We start from the raw sequence: 13,283 nt of genomic DNA, 5'->3' as shown, positions 1-13,283 counted from the left end.
AAAATAAATCATAAAACCGGCTTAACAAAATTAAATTGACAAAGAAAGTGTTAGTGGTAATAAATAATTAATGTTATCGATTACTGATTTCAATTTGGTAAATAATTATGTAGAAATTGACTTTATTTTAAATCAGGAAATAGGTAAATTGGAATTTTATATTGTAAAAAGGGTGTGTGAGTGTGGACATTTTTGTGACGGAATTCGTTAATAAATGAATAAGGGTTTATCACGTAGAGGGTCCAGGGGACCGCGTAAATTAGTGAATTACTATTAAAATTCGCGTAGTGGGTCTTGTTGACCGCGTGGAAAATAGTTTAAGAAAAGTCGCGTGTGTGTATAATAGTCCAGGGGACTCAGTGTGAGTGTGTGTGTGATATAACCAAGGGTAGTGGCTTAATGAAGAGTTTAATAATTATTGTTAAATCGTCAAAGGTAGTTGACATTTGTTAATAAGGTTTACAAGTTTATAAGGTTACAAGGTTAAAAAGATTTATAATTAAATAAATAAAGGTTAAAATTTTTAAAAGTGAAATAAAAAAATTAATTATAAATTATCCTTCCTCTTCCTTCTCTTACAAATTAAACTTTACAACGACCCTGAACGGTTAAGACCCAGTTCTGGAAGACCTTTAATACTTCCAGTGGCGCCCTTAAATAAGGACGACCAGAGTCACAGTACCCCTGTTATAATATAAAATAATATTTATATTTTTGCCGTATTAATATATGATAATATATTGAAAAAAAATATATTGCTACAATACATTGATTAAATATTTATCAATATAACTTTTTTAATGTACGTTTAGCATATATATCATTCTATATTTTATTATATATTGATATATTGTATTGGAAGTAGTATATTTATTAATATACAGTATGATGTATATTTTTTATATAAGTTTTCCAATATATTGCAAAATATATGGTACTCTATATATTTTGCAATATATAACGTCAAATATATTGTAATAGTTATTTTCGATACGTATGCGGAACGGTAGAGATTCTGACGGCTTGAAGTGACGTCACGAGTTTGAGGCTATAGGCGCTTTCTTATCAAGACCAAATATAGTACGAGATCTTGATGATAATGTATCTGTTCAGTCAAGACCAAACTCGCTACCACCTGAAAACGCCGAGCCTCACCAATAGGTCGGCAGCACTATCGCTATTTGAACTTACGCGCGAGATCTTAGCCAATGAGGAAAATCCATCATTTGAATAAATTAGTTCCAACTATGAATAAAAGAGTTGCAACATGAAACGCACTCATTGGCTTAAGATCTCAACGAGCTACGTGGATTTTCTCTATTGGCTGAAATTTCGTCAGCGTCGTCTACTAATTTTCCTATTGGTCTACCGCTCTGACGTCACAAGGAAACCGGTGTGTGGTTTCATATACGACGCTTTTTCATTATATTTTACAACGTGCTCTACTACAGTTCACCTCGTGTTCAAAAAACCGCTTCTTGAATTACGAGTATTAATCTTTGTGCTAATTAAAAGTAAACCGCTCAGCAATTACTCTCAATATTTAGTTTAGAGAATAAATAAATCGTTCATTCACGCGTAATTAACACCAAAGTAATTTCCGTGAATCTAACCGCTAACAACCACGTGTTGATACGTGCGCATTTCGTTGCATTCGCTACCCAGTATTAATTGTCGCATTCGCTTTAAAGTATTTTCTTACAGTTTAAGTGTAAATAAGTGTAAATAAATTGATAATTTGTATTTGATAAATCTTGAGTAATTTTTAATTGTTTTAAACCTTCACGCCACAACCAGATCCATTTAGCTATCCTTTCACTTTACAGTATTCATAGCCTTAAACGCGTGCCTGTACTTCAAGTCTGTCAGGGTTCTTACCTTTGAGCATAAAGTATCGAACAAAATTTATTGTCATATCAACGGCGGAAGTTGAATTTGAGACAGAAACAACCAAAAATGTTTTGAGCCGTGTAGGAATGTAGAGACAGATAGAGAGAGAGAAGTTACTTTTCGATACAAGTTCGTGGAAAGTTAACCAAACTATAGATTGCCAGAAATCGTATAGTTTGCGCCCTCTGCATGTTGCTCGAAAATCCAACTTTCGCGGTTGATATGAAAAAAATATATGATACTATACATATTTTACGTACTATGGTATGTAGCATAATAAAAACCATGTATTTTAGTTTGTAATTTTCATTTCTATGATATCGAGCAGCTTCTCAAAATATGGAGGTATATAAAGACTATAATTTGCAATATATCGAGAAAAATATAATTTTTAATATATTGGGAAAATATAAATTCAATATACCGCAAACCATAGATTTAAGCATATAAGTTCTTCCATGTATGATCAATTATATACAGACAATATATCACTAATTATATGAGTCAAAATATACATAACTTTTATTATATTATACTTTATACATTACATATATACCATCCATATATGACAAAAATATATTGAGCATTATATGAGATAATATATATATAGAAATATAAAACATTATATAAAAAGAAATATATCATTAAAAATATATAATTCAATATATGTAAAAAACATATATTCATAAATATATATATTTTTGCCACCATATATATATCACATATTCACCATATCTATTTTTAACAGTATATAGCTTTTCCATGCGGGTTCACTCAAAAATAGTATAAGACTCCATCCATCCTTTACTCTAAGCCAACTTCGTCATAGAAGCAGGGTAGACAGCGAAGCCAGAGGAGAGGATCGAGCCCTTAAACGAGGAAGATCGATTGAAGGTAAGTAAGTGATATACCATCTTATCCTATCAACTTAATAAAATCCTTAACAACTGGTACAAGTTTCTTCGAAGGCTTGTGGAACCCCTTTTCGCAAACGAACCCACATAAATAATTAAACGAAAAGAGATTCATTTTTTTTTCCGTGATTTTCCATATTGTTAGTCCGGAGCTCCATCCGATCGACCATATTTTATCGCTACTAAAGAGATATCGATCTACCCTATGATCAAAAGACCGAAGCATAAACGACTAGGCTACGCAACTGACAGCGAGTTCTAACGTTAGTTGTGCCATCTACATACGATCTGGAGGCGCGGTCGTGTCTCGCGTCAAGTACACGTTCAAATACATATATATGAACGCGGCGGCGCGGATCGACCGTGTCTCTATACCGGTGTCATACGCCTGTTTAATCTCTCTCGTATTTAAATTTATTAATAATAGATAAGTATAAATTACACCTGTTGTTTACCTGTTTGTTTATTAATTTTTCATCATTCTCTATCAATTCCATGAGAAATCTGTGAGCATAATATATATGTTTTCATTTTTAAATTTCTAAATTTTTACTTGCGCCGTTTGTGATAATTTTAATAAATTTATAAATCTCGAATTTTTGATGAATTGTGTATATTTTCATCAATATATATTTTAGTATGTATGTGATGTATTTTAGTATGTATGTTTATTTTCGTTTCTTAGCATATAAGTTGTAACGGGTTTTTCACCACCAGGGATCTACCGGAGTGATGTCCGAGTACACTTACTATTTGGCAACCTTGTTCAAATTATTTAATTTGGGCGTCAAGTGATTTTATAATCACCAATAAACAATTATCAAAAATCGACCCAGGGTGGCGGATCGGGGAAAGGTCAGGCACTTAAGATTACGATTAAATAATTGATCAGAATTACAAAGAAAAATTAAATTGTCGTATATTGAACTCAGAAAATAAATTGATCGGTATCACAAATGAAAATTATCGGTTACAAAACAAAATATAATTTGCCAGTTTCAGCTTGACTCGATATAAGCTCAATTGTTCGCAGAAGTCGTGCTTGATCGAAACACACAGTCAATTCTTTACTCAAAAAAAAAAAAAACAGTCGGTTCACGAAATAAAAAAAAATCAGTTATTTTATTGTCCGGAGACACACTTACAACGTAAGTATTAACGAAACACTTGACGAGTGACGTCAGAGTATTTTTACACGGTGAGGTGACAAGACTGCTGTTGTGAATGAGACACAGATAAACCGGAATTCTCAGAAATATCGAATGAAATAAATAAAATATAAAATTAAATAATATTTTATTTAGATAACGCGTCAATTTGCACTACCATGCAACTATTACTCGTAATTAATTAATTAATTCAATTATTATCACACGAGACGCACATCACTTATTTAATACGAAAAAAACCGGTTGTACACTTGTCAGTTTTCGCGCCAATGCTTCGGATTGTTCAGTTGTTCACAAAACTCGGGTATTTTTTCACAAAATAATCGGATTATTATTCACGTAATAATTACTGCTCGCGATTTAATTGTTCATTCCGTCAATCGAAATTGTTCTTTTTAGTCGCGAATGGTATTGATCAAAACACCGTTGCCGTTCAGTTCGAAATCTCCACCGGATCTCTCGTTCCAATCCCAGCGTTAGATCGATACTCGGTCAGTCGAAATTTTTAATCAGATGGCTCTAGAATTTGCTCCCCGGAGAAATAATGGATAACGATTAATTATTTTTCAAATAATATTGAACCACGGAACGATGTCGAGTTTCCTCATGTTAAGCAGACTAAATGTAATATCAATAACTCGGTCTAGATATAAACACGTTTACTCAAAGCTAGTTGGCAATCCAAGATTTTATTAATACTTGATTAAATTACTATTGCTCGTATATTTATATATAAATAAATGAGTATACTAATGATAATTAAATCGTGGATTGAGAATCTTAGACGGAAAAGCTGGCCTTCGAAAATTGCTTTTCATTCTAGTACAAATGAACAAGAGTCACCTTCGTTTTTAACTATATAGGCGCGATCTAGCGAAAAATCGGGGCAGTGTTGAAAATTGTGCGCCACGTATCTTTAAAAATTTGACATTGCATACACCTATGTAATGTCTACGACAATGTTTACATGATACAGTTAATAATATAATATAGTATCATAATAAATTTATTTGCTCTTATCATTAACTTTAACTAACTTTTAATACAGTCTTATTTATCGAGTTCAATGATCAATAATTTTGACTTTTAACTCCATTAATATTTAGTAGATTGAACAAACTTAAAATCAATCATACTAACACGTATATTTCAAATAGTTTTAGACAGAATCTTTTCAAAAACTAATGGAATCTAGAAAAAAAAATATAAATTTGTTTAAAAAAAAAAAACATGTCACCGTTAAGTAACTCGATAATCAAAATTTTAGTCTGATCATATATAATTATGTATGATCATATATAAAAGTACGAATAATCATATATAATCATATCAATCTTCACATACATAGATATATATATGCATCTAATGCTCGGGTGTCCGTTATTTCCCGAGTTGTTATTTTTTTTTTGCTGCCGCCCCCTAAACTTTTAGTTTTTGCCCTAAAAAAAATTATCCAACCTAAACAAGCTCTTGATTTCCAAATGAAACAGTACCGAAAGCATGTTACATTCTCATTAAAAAAACATGGAATTTTTTAACTTTGTGCATTTAATTTTTTTTTCCTGAAACAAATAAAACTACAACTTGGGCCCAAAAAAAGTTTGATAGAAAATTTTCCACTCTAAAAAAAAGGTCTTCTTGATTTTTTCGATAAAATCATTCTTTTAAAATTTATTCACGATTAAAGTTGTGTTCGTAGTTTATACCTAAATTTTTTTGTCATTTGCTGCAAATTTGAATTGCACCTTTTGATTTTGACTAATAAAGGATCGGCAAGTATACGACCCAGTCATAAGAGACCCTACCAAAAATGAAACCCTAGCCAATTGAAATCAGCCGCAATATGCCTATCCGGAAAATTCCCGCTTCGATAAAATATCTACCATCTTAAAATATCTACCATCTTAAAGTCTCTACCAATGAATAAATCTACCACGATTTAATCACCACCAGAAAAAAACACTAGCAAGTTGCATTTATGAATTAACTCCGTTTGAAATGCCTACCATCAACTTATGGCTGTATATTTAACCGACAAAAAAATTAGTTTTGATTAAAACTATTTCTAATTAATTGGGAATTATTTGGGAAGATTCAGGAACATAAACTATATTATTTAGGACTTATAAATCTATGAGTAATTAGCATTTGGGATGCTAAAACTGAAGCAATTCATAACTTTCTTCCCAAGTAGTTTGCTATTAACTAAGAAAAAAATTGTGTTAATTTAATTTTCTAACATGCTAACTAAACGCTCAAAAAATATTAGTTAATCACCCATTAATTAATTAGTCCTAAATAGTAAAATTGTATTCCTAAATCTTCCCAAATGATTCCCAATTAATAAAAAATAATTTTTTCATAGATTAAATATACAGCCGTATGTTGATGGTAGGGATTTCATACGGTAAAGTTTATTAGTAAATGCTACTTGCTAGTGTTTTTTTCTGTTAGTGATTACCTCACAGTAGATATTATTAGATGGTATATATTTTTTTGGAGCGAGAATTTTCTAGCTAGGCATCCCTAGCGGTTTCACCGCGACGGTGAAAACACGATCAAATCACGGTGTTTTTACCGTGAAAACACGCCTTCCGTGTTCTCACAGTGAAGTGGCGGAGATTCGACGGTGAATTTACGGGGGTTTCTGTGCAGTCGCGCTACTGTGTACCGACCGTGTCCCCACTGTGGTTTTACGGTGGTTTAAGGGTGTTTCGAAAGCGAGTTCACAGTGTTCTGACGGTGAATTTCCAGTGTTTTCATAGTGGCTTCACAGTGGTCTGCAGTAATTTCCACGGTGAGCTCATGGTGGTCCCACGATATCGTTGTCAATCAATCGATTGACGTTTGAATCCTTAATTTTCTGGGCCAATTCATTCTTCATTTTCTCAAAGTCTAATCTGTCCTCTTGGCGCCAAGATCCCATTTTACTAAGAAGTAATGGGATCCTAGCTTACCGGATCAGTCGGAAATGTCACAGCACCCGCTGGAGAGGGTGAATTACTACCTGAAACAGATTTTTTTGGACTATTCACAGTTGGTGGAAAGGAGGAAGATCGGCTTAGCTTTTGTGGTGGTGAAGTTTTCCTTGCAGTTTGGTTGTCGACCAGCGAGGCCCTTGGTCTTTTAAGCAAGACCTTTTTGAAGAGATCCGGCAGAGATGAAGTTGAAGTAGAGGGCAATTTGGATAAACGCTTAGAGTTGCGTGGTCGATCTTTAGACTTAGTTGGACCTTTTTCAGATACGTGAAGACTCAAAGTTTTGGATGGAAAGCAGTTAAAATCTGAGGCTTCTGGATTTAAATTTGAATTCAAATTCAAATTCCTGTCAGATGGAGGGACTAGACCTACAGCGACCTCTGGGTCCAATAAGTGTATCTGGACAGGAGCGATTAATATGGATTTGTCGTTGCAATCTTCTTCTGGCGCCAAAGCCTCGGACATAATAATAATAGAAACCTCTTCAGATCAGATGTTGACTTTTATTGGAAGGATAGCACGAAAACTAGAGCACGGTAAATGCTAATAATTATCTGCAGAAAGAGCCTTCGCGATGAGGATTACAGCGATGTAACACAGTATTTTTAAAACGTCAGATGACAAAAATTAGACACTAAAATGAACACTCTTAAAAACAGTATGTCAGTACAGTAGCACCGCTAATGAACTCCATACAATTATATATAACTATATCTCGTTATAGATAACCATATTTTGTTGTAAATAGTTGGATCCTGTTAATATTTGGATCTAACCGTTTAAATATAATTATATATAGTTCGATGACATCATTTTTTTATCGGAAATGCTATTATAAACCATCATATGATGATAACTATCAATATCTTCGAATATTCATCAAGTCAACTCACAATAGGAATCACTCACATCACAAATAGCAGCATTTATAATTTTAGTTAACTATGTTTACTATTCCACGATGGTAATAGTTACCATTGCATATGCAAAAGTCACTCGCCAGCTTTTTGATTATAAACTTTAGTATAATTTTTATATTTGTCATTGAAATCAAAATAAACATATTCGATTATTTGTTAAAATTCATAAAAGCAAATACTTTCAACCTCCAACTGTCAATTAATAAGGGAGCTGCCGTTTTTAAAAGTCGTTTCTCCTCTGTGCTATCATTTAACGCGCGAATAAAGTTTGAATATTCAGATAATCTCTAATCTTTAAAATTATTTTTTCTAAGGCTATTTATTTTAATTACTCGGTGGTTTTGAATTATAGTGAAAACACATTGGAATCTCGGTGGTTCCACAGTGATTACACAGTGTACCCATCATGGTTCCACGGTGTAACCACCATGGTGTATCCACAAATTTTATTACGGAAAAAAAAATCCCGCCGACTTGTAGGATCGATCCCGAGACCCTCGACTTCAAATTATGATCTGTTATACTCTGTGCCGAACTACACCCTTAAAAGATGAGGTTGATTGTATTTATTTGGATAAAATTAAACTCAAGAAACTTAAGAAAACTAAAGACATCAAATAAATGATTGATTTTCTTATTTGTGTTATATTCAATTATATTATTGCTTAGAGGGTAACAAGACAAACTGTGGTATACCGACTTGTATTGCTAAATTATATAAATGAGAAGTTAAAATTTTTCAAGCTAATATCTCGGTTTTTTATTTTATAACTAAATTCACTATTGAAACTTCGAAATGCCCATAACTGTCCCACTAATGGTCTTGTTCGTCTACTTCCAAAAATTTTAAAAAAGTTTTTTATACTATAACATTTATGAATGCGGTAAATTAAAAAATTTCATCGACTTCATAAGATTTATGAATCATTATAAAATAAGTTTTTTCGAATAATTTGTTTGGGCGTATCTAAATTATTTTACAAAATTTTATGATTCACACATCTGCACAGCATGATATTCACTCAGAAATTACTATTTGATAGAATTTGCTAAAACTCAATTTTCAAGACTTTTATATAATCATGTAAAGTTTTATATAAATTTATAAAGTTATATAACAAATTGAAAAATTTTATAACAGTATATTGCATAGTTAGGTTACTAAGATAGTCTTCATGTGGTAAGTGCAATGTTTTCAGCACGAGTCGTAGGGTCACATGTACGGGCCGGAGGCTTCAAATTTTCAAAATTAAAAATCGGTGCATTCATTGAAGATGAAACGGCTGCTGAGGAAGAAGTTGGTCCAACACTGATAACTGTATTAACTTTTTTCTGTTGAATTACTTTACTCGTGTGTATATCATCATCATCCGTCCGTGAAGTCGATGGTAAATCTACTGGATCAGTTTTTTGCCGTATAGCTGATCATTTTTTGTCTGTGACGTAGAAGGTAAATTGACAGTAGATTCAATAATATTCCCAATTCTGGCTTTATTTCTAACAGATTCTTCAACGTATCCTTCTGTAATTGCTGCTGACTTCCAGTCACCAAGACGTTTCAAAGTTGGTATATTAGCTCCAGCATCAGCAACTAAAGTTGCCAAGCTTCGTTGAAATGTATGTCTAGTATATGATGATGGATTTTTTAATCCTAAATAGGTCGCTATTTTTCGTGGTATTTTCGCAAATGTATTTATGCCAATAACTTGGTTAATACATGCACTACTCCGATAAGCTATGAAAAATCTTTGAAAGATCTTTGCTAGTGTTTTTGGGACGTAAAGCAATGTACTTTTTGAAAATGCGGCCGAATTCTCCACCAATTGTAAAAAATTTTTTGCGTTTACATTTTTTATTGTAAATCCTGACATCAAGGAGATCTCCTTCTGATTTAATATCACTAAACTTCAGATCAGTTATTTCAGATTTTCGACATGCGCCACTGATTTCAATAATCAATGCAACCTGCAAATAATGAATTACATTTTTGTTAAATAACTCAAATATTGTACATTAATGTACATAATATTTTATCATATTTACCTTTTTATGCAGATATTCCTTGTCAGGAGCATTTGTTAAAAATTGATCAATTTGATCAGGTGTCAAGACATTGGTTTTCTTACAAACATTTCCTTAAGTGATCACGTACAGTCAGAACAAGTGATTCATACCGTCCATGGTTACAAGCGTACCAACTGATAAATCTATGATGCGATAACTCCCTGCAGTAGATTTCTTGCTAGCATAGTTATATGAAGGACAATTATGTTATAAGATAAATCCATGTTAAAACTTTTCTATGCAGAATATTTCTATTGCAGGACATCTCTATGTAAGACATATCTATGCAAGATAAATCTATATAGGACGTTTCTGTTGCAGGACATCTTTATGCAATATATCTCTATGCAGGATATTTCTATGCAGGATATCTCTATGTAGGATATCTCTATGCAGGACATTTCTATGTGGCAGATTTCTATGCTACACAAATAAATATCTAATTACATTTCTCCATAATAAAATAACTTTAACACATAAATCTTAGTATAAAAAAAAAATAAATAGTGGAATGTTTTTTTTTTTTTTTTGTTGAGGCTTAAATTTTTGAAATCGATGATATTAATGATGGAAGTTTAAGTCAAGAAGCGTGTATTTTTTTGAAAAAAATAAAAAAAAATTTAAAGGTTGATCAAAATTGTCTCGTTGTCAATCGAGTAATTTAAAAAGTTACAACTCGTACAAATATTTTCGGATAATTCTTAAATATTCAAATAATTCGGAAATTCGAATTTCGAATTGAATAGTTATATTCGATTCGATTCGAACGCGATTCGCACATCCCTAGAATTCGTTTTATTACCTAATAATATATATTATAATTTCATAATATAATTTATAAACACATTTTTTATTTACTAAATTCATGAAAATATAACTATACGATTGAAACTAAACTTTTTGAAGTATGTGAGTTTAGAAAATTCTTTTACAGCGTTAATGAATAATTGTATTTTTGTATATTTACTTCTGCCATAGTTTTACATATATTTGTCCTACATAAAAATGTCCTGCATAGAGATGTCTTGCATAGAGATCTCCTGAACACCGATATCTTAGATAGAGATATCTTGTATAGAGATATCTTGCACAGAGATGTCCTGCATAGAAATATTCTGCATCGAATAATTTTGACATCGAAATATCTTGTAATATAATTGTTCTTAATTATAATTATGCCGACTCAGAAATTTACTACAGAGAGATATCCGAGTATAGAAATTTCTTGCCTACAGTTTTCTGTTGGTACGCTTGTAACCATGGACGGTATGAATCACTTGTTCTGACTGTACGTCCGCTGTTTACTAGGCTGACCTATCTTATTCAGCTTACGACGATTTTTAACATCTTTTAAAACTTAAGGGTTGTAAAAAATAAAATATTGTTTGGACTCAATCTTGATTTAGTTATTAAATCTTTTTTGAATAATGAATGAAATATATATATATATATATATATATATATATATATATATATATATATATATATATGTCGGAGATAAAATTGTAACTGGGTTTTCCCAGAGGCTTTGGAAAGTCCCAACTACATTTTAGTTTATATTTTTCTTAAACAACGATACTTAACAATAATATTTTACAACTTAATCGGATTGGGAAATTTTTTTAAGCTTGTTGTAAAATATTTTTATGACGGTAGGCTTAGACTTGGAGTGGCATCTGCTCACCAAACGTAGCCACGGTCAGAGGATAGTAAAATAATTGCAATATAGAATAAGGCAGTTCGTTTGGGTCTTTCAGGTAAAGACAGAGAGTTTTTTTTTTAGAGTAAGAGTTCAGAGTGCAAAGGCACTTCTGTTTGAGCTTGAGTCGATAGCACCTCGTATCCTGCTGACCGTGTATTCGTTCTCAAGTCTAATTTTTACTGTCGTGTATACTTTGTTAACTCTACGATTGAGTTGTATATTAAATTAGTGAATACTGTTGTACTACTTGTGCATTATAATCCATATAGTTATTTGAGTGTAGTTATTGTAATCTTTAGCCTTTAGTGAATACTTAATATTGTGTAACGATAATCTTAAATTATAACATATTGTAATACTTTAATTATTTGTAATACTTTAATCATTTGTGAAATCTCCTCGAGAGTAATTTTTGTGCGTGACGATAATTATTTTGTTGTTTATCTGATATTTTATTGTTTAAATAAAAATGTCTCTAAATAATGGTCATAATAACGACGGTACCACGAGTACCCCTCAACTACCTGCTGCCCCTCCGACATCAGAAGTGGGATCTACTCCGTCTGGTCCGTCACCAGATCAGTGGAATATTTTGTTCGAATTTATGAGAGGTTGTATGCAAAAATCACAACCTGTGAATAAAAATTTTTCTTTGCCGCGGTTCAATCCTGAGAGCGCGGGATCGGATCCAGTTGCATGGTGCTCCGCAGCTGACTTATGTTTAATTGAAAACCCTTTACAGGGTAGTGAATTGATTTCCGCACTCAGTAAAGCTTTGGAAGGCTCAGCAGCGCAGTGGCTGTCCCAAGTGGCAATTCCTGGTATCAAGTGGCAGGAATTAAAGGAACTCTTCGTGTCTCGTTTCGGTGGTCAAGAAACAGCGGCAGCGGCAGTTTTAAAAATAAACAATGAACTGCCAATGAAAGATGAAAGTGTTGGTGCGTTTGGTATTCGATTACGATCATCGTTAAAGGCTCGTTGGCGATCTTTAACGACCGATGAAATTATCAATGCAGTAGTGCTAGCAAGACTATCTCACATTGATACTCGAGTTGAACGCGTAGCACTGACAAGTGATATTAAGAGTGAATCTGAATTCCTGAGTCAGATGAGAGGATTCTCATTCGTGCGAAAAAGACCAGCACCATCTCAGGATAATTCCACAACATCAGAATCAAAAAGATTCAAATTTTCTTCGGCGATTAAATGTCACAACTGTGGCAAGATGGGCCACAAAAGAACGGAATGCCGATCGAAGCCCGTGAATCAACGTGCGGAGACAACGAGTGGTCATCGATCAATTACCGGATCCAACTCTTCTGTTCGAGCTGTAACTTGCTTCAAGTGTGGGGAAAATGGACACATCGCACCGAATTGTACATCGACAAGAAACAACAATTCAGGAAACAAGAGCAACAACAGCGTTGAGCGGCGAGTCGACTTATGTACTGTTGCAGCCCCAACTGGTAATTTATATCATCTCGGTGAGTCGTTTCCATATTGTTTTGATTCGGGAGCCGAATGCTCATTAATAAAAGAGTCGATTTCTTTGAAATTTTCGGGTAAAAGAATGCATGAGTTAATTATATTAAAAGGAATTGGTAATGTTGGTGTTAGTTGCACAACACAAATTTTATCTATTGTCA

General features: G+C 32.8%; 1 protein-coding gene across 3 annotated transcripts in view; it reads left to right on the top strand.

The window, feature by feature from the left end:
- Positions 1 to 13,283, top strand: part of LOC130672897 (lachesin) — a 670,825-nt gene that overhangs the window by 258,918 nt on the left and 398,624 nt on the right. For all 3 annotated transcript variants that reach the window (XM_057477672.1, XM_057477670.1, XM_057477671.1), the window contains one exon: positions 2,639 to 2,784. The gene's annotated coding sequence lies outside the window, so the exon portion shown is untranslated. The remainder of the gene's footprint in view (positions 1 to 2,638; positions 2,785 to 13,283) is intronic.

Source organism: Microplitis mediator, chromosome 8, assembly GCF_029852145.1.
Source record: "Microplitis mediator isolate UGA2020A chromosome 8, iyMicMedi2.1, whole genome shotgun sequence".
Classification (NCBI taxonomy): domain Eukaryota; kingdom Metazoa; phylum Arthropoda; class Insecta; order Hymenoptera; family Braconidae; genus Microplitis; species Microplitis mediator.
This window is presented reverse-complemented; position numbering and strand designations above follow the sequence as displayed.